This window comes from Propithecus coquereli, unplaced genomic scaffold (genome assembly GCF_000956105.1).
Source record: "Propithecus coquereli isolate 6110/MARCELLA unplaced genomic scaffold, Pcoq_1.0 Scaffold242, whole genome shotgun sequence".
In the NCBI taxonomy this organism is placed as follows: domain Eukaryota; kingdom Metazoa; phylum Chordata; class Mammalia; order Primates; family Indriidae; genus Propithecus; species Propithecus coquereli.
The window spans coordinates 2539212-2547405 of record NW_012147975.1 but is presented as its reverse complement, the minus strand read 5'-3'; the positions used below and the strand labels follow the sequence as shown (position 1 = coordinate 2547405).

At 45.0% G+C, this 8194-nt stretch overlaps 1 pseudogene; it reads right to left on the bottom strand.

The window, feature by feature from the left end:
* Window positions 1–1617: 1617 nt before the first annotated feature.
* LOC105811997 lies at window positions 1618–7873 on the bottom strand (annotated as a pseudogene).
* Window positions 7874–8194: the final 321 nt, after the last annotated feature.

Here is an 8194-nt window from a genome sequence, read left to right as displayed (position 1 = left end):
CAGTTTTCATTATAATACAGTAAATATTGATAGATATCACCACATAAACAAATGCTTTTGGAGACTAAAATCATTTTTAAGAGTATAATGGAATCCTGAGATCAAAAATTTGAGAACTGTTGATTTAAACACAGCCATCCCCTTGTTTTAAGAGATTATTCCATCCATCTCCAAGAATAAACAGTTTGGAACAAGAAGTCTCTCCCAATTTGTAAATATCTTAAGGAATGAAGAACATTACGACTCACACAGCGTTTTGGAGCTGTAGAGATGGACTCCATCCATTCCAAAAAAGGCTCCCATGGCAGGACCCCCACCAGAGAGCCCCCACTCTGTCCTCTCTTCCCCCAGAAATGGCTCAAATGATTCAGTCAAACCCAACATCTTACTCCATCAATGCCACCCCCTCTTCCCATCAGCACATTCCACCCTCAAGTTTTCAAGCAGAGCATGGTTGGGGTAGTGCTGGAGGAAGGGAGGATTAAGGGGCAGATAGGGTCAGACCTGTTTCTAAAACGCCAGCACATTCAATTTGTCGGGTATTTAGCATGAATTTCCTCTTGAGTTCACAGGCTCCTAGCTCAGCAGAATTAAAATGGGATGAAGTAATTAGAGCAGCAGCCTGTGAGGATGTTCTGGGCCTGGCATGCATAGGAAATGTGGGGCAGGGGGAGAGGAAAGAGAGAACAAGCCTTAAAGTAGAGGTTGAGGCAAGAGACCCATCTCAGGGGTTAGCTCCTTGGGAAAGACTTTCCCAGCTTCCCTCGTCTGTCAGTCAGCAGCTCTCCCCCAGCTCTGCCTCCTACGCACCTACTCCTGGTCCGGCCCTTCACAATCAGGCTCCAGCCTCCCTTTCTAGTCCCCTTTTCAGACACTTCCGTCAGATGCTCCTTATCTCTACTCATACGAAACTTACCATTCTGCCCCTCCGCTATGGTTCTTTGTGTCTTTGTACCTGCATTTATTATACTGTATTGAAATGATTGTTCACATGTTTAACTCTCCCATGAGACTATTGGTTCCTTGACCTTTGGATTTCATACATGCACTGCATCCTACTTCCTAAGCAAATTGCTACTTCATAATAAGACTTTCTGCTTTTAGTCCCCAGACAGACTCCGAAATTAGTTTAAGCCCACAAGCTTTAAGTTATAAGCAGGATGATGCGGTCTGGATGAGCGTGTCGTAGTTTGAGTTTAGGTGCTAATACTATGTTGAGAGCAGGCGTGTGACTGGTTAAAGGACATAATTTGAAGGGATTGGTGGGTGGGTTTTTTATGCCTGGGCCATGAAAACCCTGAATGCCTGGCTAATTTTGATAAAAGTTGATGACTACGTTCAATTACCTATCAAAGACAGAGCCAGAGGCAGCCTGGGGCAGCCTGTTCTGGTTTCACCAGCTTTTCCTGTTAAGCCTGTTGGATCTCTCTATAGAACTGCTACCCTTCCCCCAACCAGATGAGGCCCAGGTCTCCCCGGCCTGTGGACTCCTGGAACATCAGCCATCTCCTCCCTGTTGTCAAGAGGAGCAGCCTTCGTCTAGAAAGGAGGTTGCTGGCCTCTGACTCTTTCTCTCTCTCTCTTTTTTCTTCTTTTTGTAAATAGCACTAGGATTTATTAGAAAGTGCCTTCATACAGACCCCACGGCTTGCCCAGTGGTACTCTAGAGGTATAAAGCCCAGACATTCTTCTAATTCTTCTTGAGCAGCGATACCAGGAAGCTGACAGTCAGCTGGGTGTTGTACACAAGTTCATCATCTGTCATCTCCACGTGGCCAACAGCCATGGCCAGACATAGCACCTTCTTTACCTAGAGCTTGATTGTGGACTTCATTTCCTCTATTTTAGCCACCATGTTTTCGTTGTGTGTCAGCGGGGAAGGAAACTTTCCAGCTTTATTTAGTCTGGGGCCCAGGATTCATGAGATCTGCTTAAGCAGAGACTTCACGGCCAAAAAGGTGTCACATTTCTTGGCCAGCTCTTTGACCATCTTCTCATTCTTGTCAAGTGTCTTCAGCACCTTGATGTCCATGTGGGGGATGTCTGCAGCTTTGGCCTCATCACAGTGTGGCTGGTCCCCCAGGACACATGCAGAGAACTTGGGGCAGGGAGTGGACTTAAGCCTGACGGTGCCCAAGAAGTATTTGTCCTTTCGAGGGTCATAGCTCTTCAACCTGATCTGCGGCTCCACTGTTTCAAACGCCTCCAGCACCTGTGCTGGTTCCAGTGCAGGACTTCCCCTTCCCATACCGCCTTGCACAGGGTGTCTGGACGGATTTTCCTGATCTTGGCAGCTTGAGACCCAGTAGCCAGAAAAGTGCAAATCCTAACTCTCTTGACATCTGGAACTCTCCTCTTTTCCCCCTTCTGAGGGTGGGAGGGTAGGTAGCATGAAAGCCCACATTTGTCATGTCTGGTAAATCCACGTTCCCTGAGTAAAGTCCTCTTCGTTAGATGAGAAAGGCTCACTCTTAGTCCCACCTTTGGAAAGAGGAATTTTTAACCAGTAAACACCACTCAACATACTTTTTTGCGATATGACAAAGGATTGCTTAATTTTCATTTCGCCAAGCAAGGAAGTCGATGCCAAACAAACAAAATCAATGACAACTACCATCTACTATCAATATCTTTTTTTTTCTTTTTAACTGATAAGCGGAGACAGTTATCAACATCTTTTGAGGAAAGAATGTATATAAGAATATAACTTCAACTAAAGAGGAAAGGTTTTATATTGAATATACTTAACTTTATTCAAAGACTCACTATATTGGCCTTGCTTTTTCTTGTGATGGTAAAATGGACCCATGAATTACCATAGCATGGAATTTGGGAAGAGCATAACCAGCCTGTGAGCTCCTCTAGGCAGGGAGTGGTATTTTTTCATCTGTGTATTCCCAGGACCCAACTCAAAGCCTGGCTTATGATAAGTGCTCACTCCATGTTTGTGGAAGAAAGGAGGAGAAGAAGGGAGGAAGGAAGCAATTCCTCATTTGAGGACCAGGTTAGGAAACAGATATTAAGCTCTGTTGTACTTGGGACCTAGAACAAATTGTCTCCACTGAACTCTGCTCTGTGACCTCTTTGTAAAGCAAAGATCTTATTATCCTAGCCCCTTGTTTAACAATCTCATGAGTTGCCCACTGCCTATGCAAGGAAGTCCAAACTCAGCAGAGTACACAGCCAATCCCTTCACCACTGCACTCCACCTCCCTTCCTAGTCCCCTTTTCAGACCCCCGCAGGATGCCCTTGCCCTCTACTTATAGGAAAAGCCCCATTCTCCCATTCCCCCAGGGCCTTGGTGCCTTTGCGTCTTCTCTTCCTTCTGCCTGGAGTCTGCTTTTCCCCTCCTTTTGGATTGGCCAACTCCTAACTCATCCTTTAAGAAGATCCAGCCATTCGTCTCAGCTTCTCTGATTAAAAGAAGATCCTGCTTAAGTGTGTTTCTCTCCCTCCTTAATGTTGGCTATTTCCTTCTCTGAGGTCATATAGTACGTGCATAATAGCACATATCAGCCTGGATCTGCACTGTGATTTCTATCCCTATCCCAAGGACATCCCTGCAAGACTGTGGCTCTTTTTTTTTTTCTTTCTGGAGACAGGGTCTCACTCTATTGCCCAGGCTGGAGTGCAGAGGCCTGATCATAGCTCACTGCAGCCTCTAACTCCTCGGCCCAAGTGATCCTCCCACCCCAGCCTCCTGAGTAGCTGGGACTACAGGCATATGCCACCATACCTGGCTAATTTTTAAAATTTTTTGTAGATATAGTATCTCTCTATGTTGCCCAGGCTGGTCCCAAACCCCTGGCCTCAAGTGATCTTACCATCTCTGCAGTGCTGGGGCTGGGCATAAAAAATTCAGGTTTCATTTCACCCACAAAGTTACTTACACAAACCCACTTACCCCCATCTTGAAGCCACTAATGCCAAGAGTACGAACAGCAGCCTTAGTGTTCAATAAGGGGAAACAGAGTCTGGGTTGAGGGCTTCAAGTTTAGGTTTTTGTTGAAACTGAAGTTGTAGCTGAAAAGTGAGTAGATTCTGGGTATGTTGATCACTCCTACACATTCGCCAAATATAAAATGTGGGAAAACATATGATCTCTCCCATGAAACTATCCTTTCCTATGGTCTTTCTCTGCTTGTTCCTAATTATTATTATAATTTTAATGAGTCACTCTCCATCAATTCCACATTAATTTCTTTTAGCCATTCTACTGAAAAAAAATGGGCCAGGATGTGCTTGTTGACTCATAACTTTAATATAACTTGGGCATGGCTAAGACTCCTCTGACCCAGGCTCCACCTGCCTTCTGTCAGATTAGCTCTGAAGGAGTTCAGGAAATGCCACCCAAAAATATGCCACTTTGGACTTCAAATAGGGCACTTAGAGAAGAGCAAATTCAGGGAGGGGCTTTCTCTGAACTTCCCCTATCTGCCTAAAGACAGATCCTCTAAAAGGAACTCCATTGTCATGAATCCCCTCCCCAAGAATCTCAGCAACCAGGGAAGATTAACTTGTATCACAGGAGAGGAGACAGGAGGTCAACATCACGCCCAGACAGTCTCAGCCTGTCACCTGCTCTTCTGAGGGCTCACTCACCCTTCCCCAAATCACTTACTCTCCCCTAAGTTGCCTACATCTCCTTTCCCCTGTCCTCTATGAAGAGGGTATATAAGCTTCTAGATCTCACTGGGGGTTGGAGTATTCACTTTTCCTTCATGTGATGCCCCCACACATGCAATCAATCTGTACACTTTTTCCCCTGCTAATCTGTCTACTGTTGCTTTATTTCATAGACTCAGTCATTGAACCCTCAGAAGTTAGAAAGTCTTCCCTCCATTGTAGTTCATTTAAGCAGTTTCTAAGTTCTGAAAAAATCAGGAATACTTGTGCCCATCCAAGTCCAGACACACTAGCAGGATCGCAGAACTTTAGCTTTCCCTGGAGCTCTATAGCAACCTGGAGCCTGCGGTGTAGGTAGGTTATCATCAACCCAGAGCAGGAGAGGTGTTGGGAAAACCAAGAGACAAAATACTCAGGGGTTAGGAAAGACCAAGTGGGAGAGAGAGAACAAAGATATCCCGATAGAAAAATGACCAAAGGCAGCAGGAAAGAGCAGGGGAGGAAGACAACAAGAAAAGAGGAGGGAGCGTATCGAGATGAATGATCACACAGGTGAAAACAAGGAAGGGGGAAGGGGCATGAGGAAGGGGCCAATCCCATCAGAAAACACATTAATTTCCTCAAGAGTAGGAGCAGCCTCATAACCTCTTTTTTTTTCTTTTTCTTTTTGCATCCTCCGTATAACCCCAGAAAGTGCTTAGTAAGTACTCAATTGATTCCAGCATGATTCATGGACCAGGCTTTCAATAGGAGAATCCAACTCTCTGGTCCATTAGAATCCTGGGACTAAGTTTCTGGCATTCATGGCACCTCCTAAATTCTCTTTCCATCCTAGGCTCTCAGTCTCGTCTGTTAGAGGCAAGATTTTGAGTTGCATAGACTTTGAGTCAGCAGAGTCTACCCCAGGGGCAAAACTGCTCCCTGTGCTAGTAGGTCTGTACGCCCAAACGGAGGCTGCAGACCTTGGTTAACCCACCAAGTTATGACTTTTGCCCATTTCTTCCAAATGTTAGTAAATAATTCCCTTTGTCTAGATGCAGAGGAGATCCCAAAAATTTGTGTTGAGAATGCCTCGTTTTGGGTGCACACTCTGCCTACCTCCCCTTGTGGGGAGTGAGTCTTCACAGAGAACTTAGCACAAGGGCTGCTTTCCTAGGCTAGGTCGCCAAGCCAGGCTCCCTCTCTATCCTCTTCAGCTAGCTACTGACCCAATTGCCTGTCCCCCCTGCTCTCTGGCCCTGCCAGGCTTCTAAGAGCAGGCCTTCCGCTGGATTGCCTCAAGTGCCGTCTGCTCTGCTAAGCTTCTCAATGGCTTGGTGAAGGTGTTTCCAACACTTTCCCTTCTAGATCTCCCAGCAAATCTATTCCTAGGGTCATCTTGGTAGGGATCCCAACATCTTATAACTTCATGTTTTATAAATTTTTGTCTGATCTCCCTTCAGCTTTGCAGTTAAATCTACTGGTAATAGGGAAATAACTCATGTTAAAAAAAAAATCCTCGGAGACTAGAAGCCTGGTCCCCAACTTCCAGTTCTCTTTTCTTGTGACCTAAATATCCTGGATCCTCAGAGTCTGCAGTATAGGCCCTGTTGGAACCTCTTTGAGCTCCACCATTTATCTCTAGAAAAGCACTGAATATAGCAAGAGGCTAGGGGCATGCTGACATCTGCTCATCAGCAGGGCAGAAATGATGGCTTCAATTTCCTTTCTCAATTAATTCATTCTCAGGCTGCTCCCTCCCCACCTTCATAAACCAGTTCTTATTTCAAAAAGTCAAAGTAATAAAGCTGTTCTCCATTATTCATCTGGTTGCATGCTTCCAGCCAGTCACACATCCTCCACATCCCCCCTCCTCAACCTCTTCCCATCACCTTCCTTTTCTCCTTCTGCCTCCTCTCCCTCACCCCTTCCAGAGGGAGCTCTGGGTCATTGCCCTTCTTCAAAGTCCTACACTCTTCCTACAACCTTCTGAGCTCATTCTCCACTGGGCTGGTCATCGCAGTGCTGAACACATATCTCATGATGTGCTTTGCATTTACAGATTACCTCATGCAATGTCCCAGGTATACTTGTATCAGAGATGATCCTACAGAAATCTGCTGTCCAGAGAGAACTGAAAAATTCCAAGGAGATTCAGGTGTCATAACATAGCTGGATTTATCCCCCCAATCCCAACAACAGGAATTATAATCTTAGTATGGGTCACTGGAGTGACCCATACTGCCCAGACACTGGCCTTGGCACTGGGTCTGGACCAGGAACCAAGATTTTTCAGGCACAGCCCTCTGTAGGCATCTGCATAGTCGTTCCTCTTGCTGCATGCTTTGACATCCTTGGGCAGTAAAATATAGAGGGAAGCAACTGAGCATATGGGGTAAGACATGGGGCTTTGGGGTCAAAACCTGAATGTAAGTTATTCCCAGGCACTGATTACCTACATGACTTTGGTTATTTCCCTACACCTTAGTTATAAAAATAACAGGACCATATGAGAGCATGTATGTAAAGCATTTAATGCAAGGCCTGGTGTGTGATGAGCATTCAATAAAGGTTAGAAGTTATTATGATCATATATGAAAAGACATCAATAAATCTTTATTATAGGCTTTTAAACAAAAAAATACAGCCCAGCTATTTTTTTTAAAGTATTGCTTCTAGGAGCTGCTTTAATGAATTGCTAGAAAGAAATGATTTATAAGTAACATTGTTGGAATGTAAATAGATCCATCAAAAGGGTGAAAGTAACTTGTTTTCTTGAGTGGGATAAACATTCCCTTTGGGATCTGGTTTACAAACTCAAATGGTTTATAAGCAAATAGTACTAAGATAAACTCCAGCCCTTATTTAGGTGAAATGATCACAAAACTGCATTCTGAGCTTTGAGTAAATGAGGTTTTTACCCTATAGAAAAGGAGCCATCACCCAAATGCCCTAATTTCAAAAGCAAGAGGAAAAAATGTCAATCTTGAGGTTTTTCCTTTTACACATCTTCATTCTAATGCTGTGCAATATTGGTTAATGGCCAACCTACTGCACAAATACTAGTCAATTTTCAATTATTCACGTGTGGATTATCCAAGGCAGATATCTAACCACCACTGGTTTGCTTCTTTCTGTTCTATCTGCCTTTATCTTTGCTGCCTCCCAACACACACACACACACACACACACACACACACACACACACACACACGCGCGCGCGCGCGCTCACCGGATTCATAGGCACATTCGCATAGACGAACTCATATTCCCACATGTTCACAGGCGCTCACATACTGACAACGCACTCACATTCTCTCTCTCTCTCTCTCTCTCTCTCTCTCTCTCTCTCACACACACACACACACACACACACACCACAAACCACTTTGCCCAAAGCTAGCAGAGCCCAGAACTGTCTATTCTGGCGGTTACGTAAGAATCCAGCAGTCCCTCTGAAAAGCGTCTCTTTGTTCCCCTTCTTCCCTCACTGCAGGTTTCCCTTCCCTGATTATCAGGCAGGGCAGGGAGGGAAGGGAAGGGAAGGAAGGGAGGAAGGAAGGAAAGGAAATCTCAGTGTTACCCCAG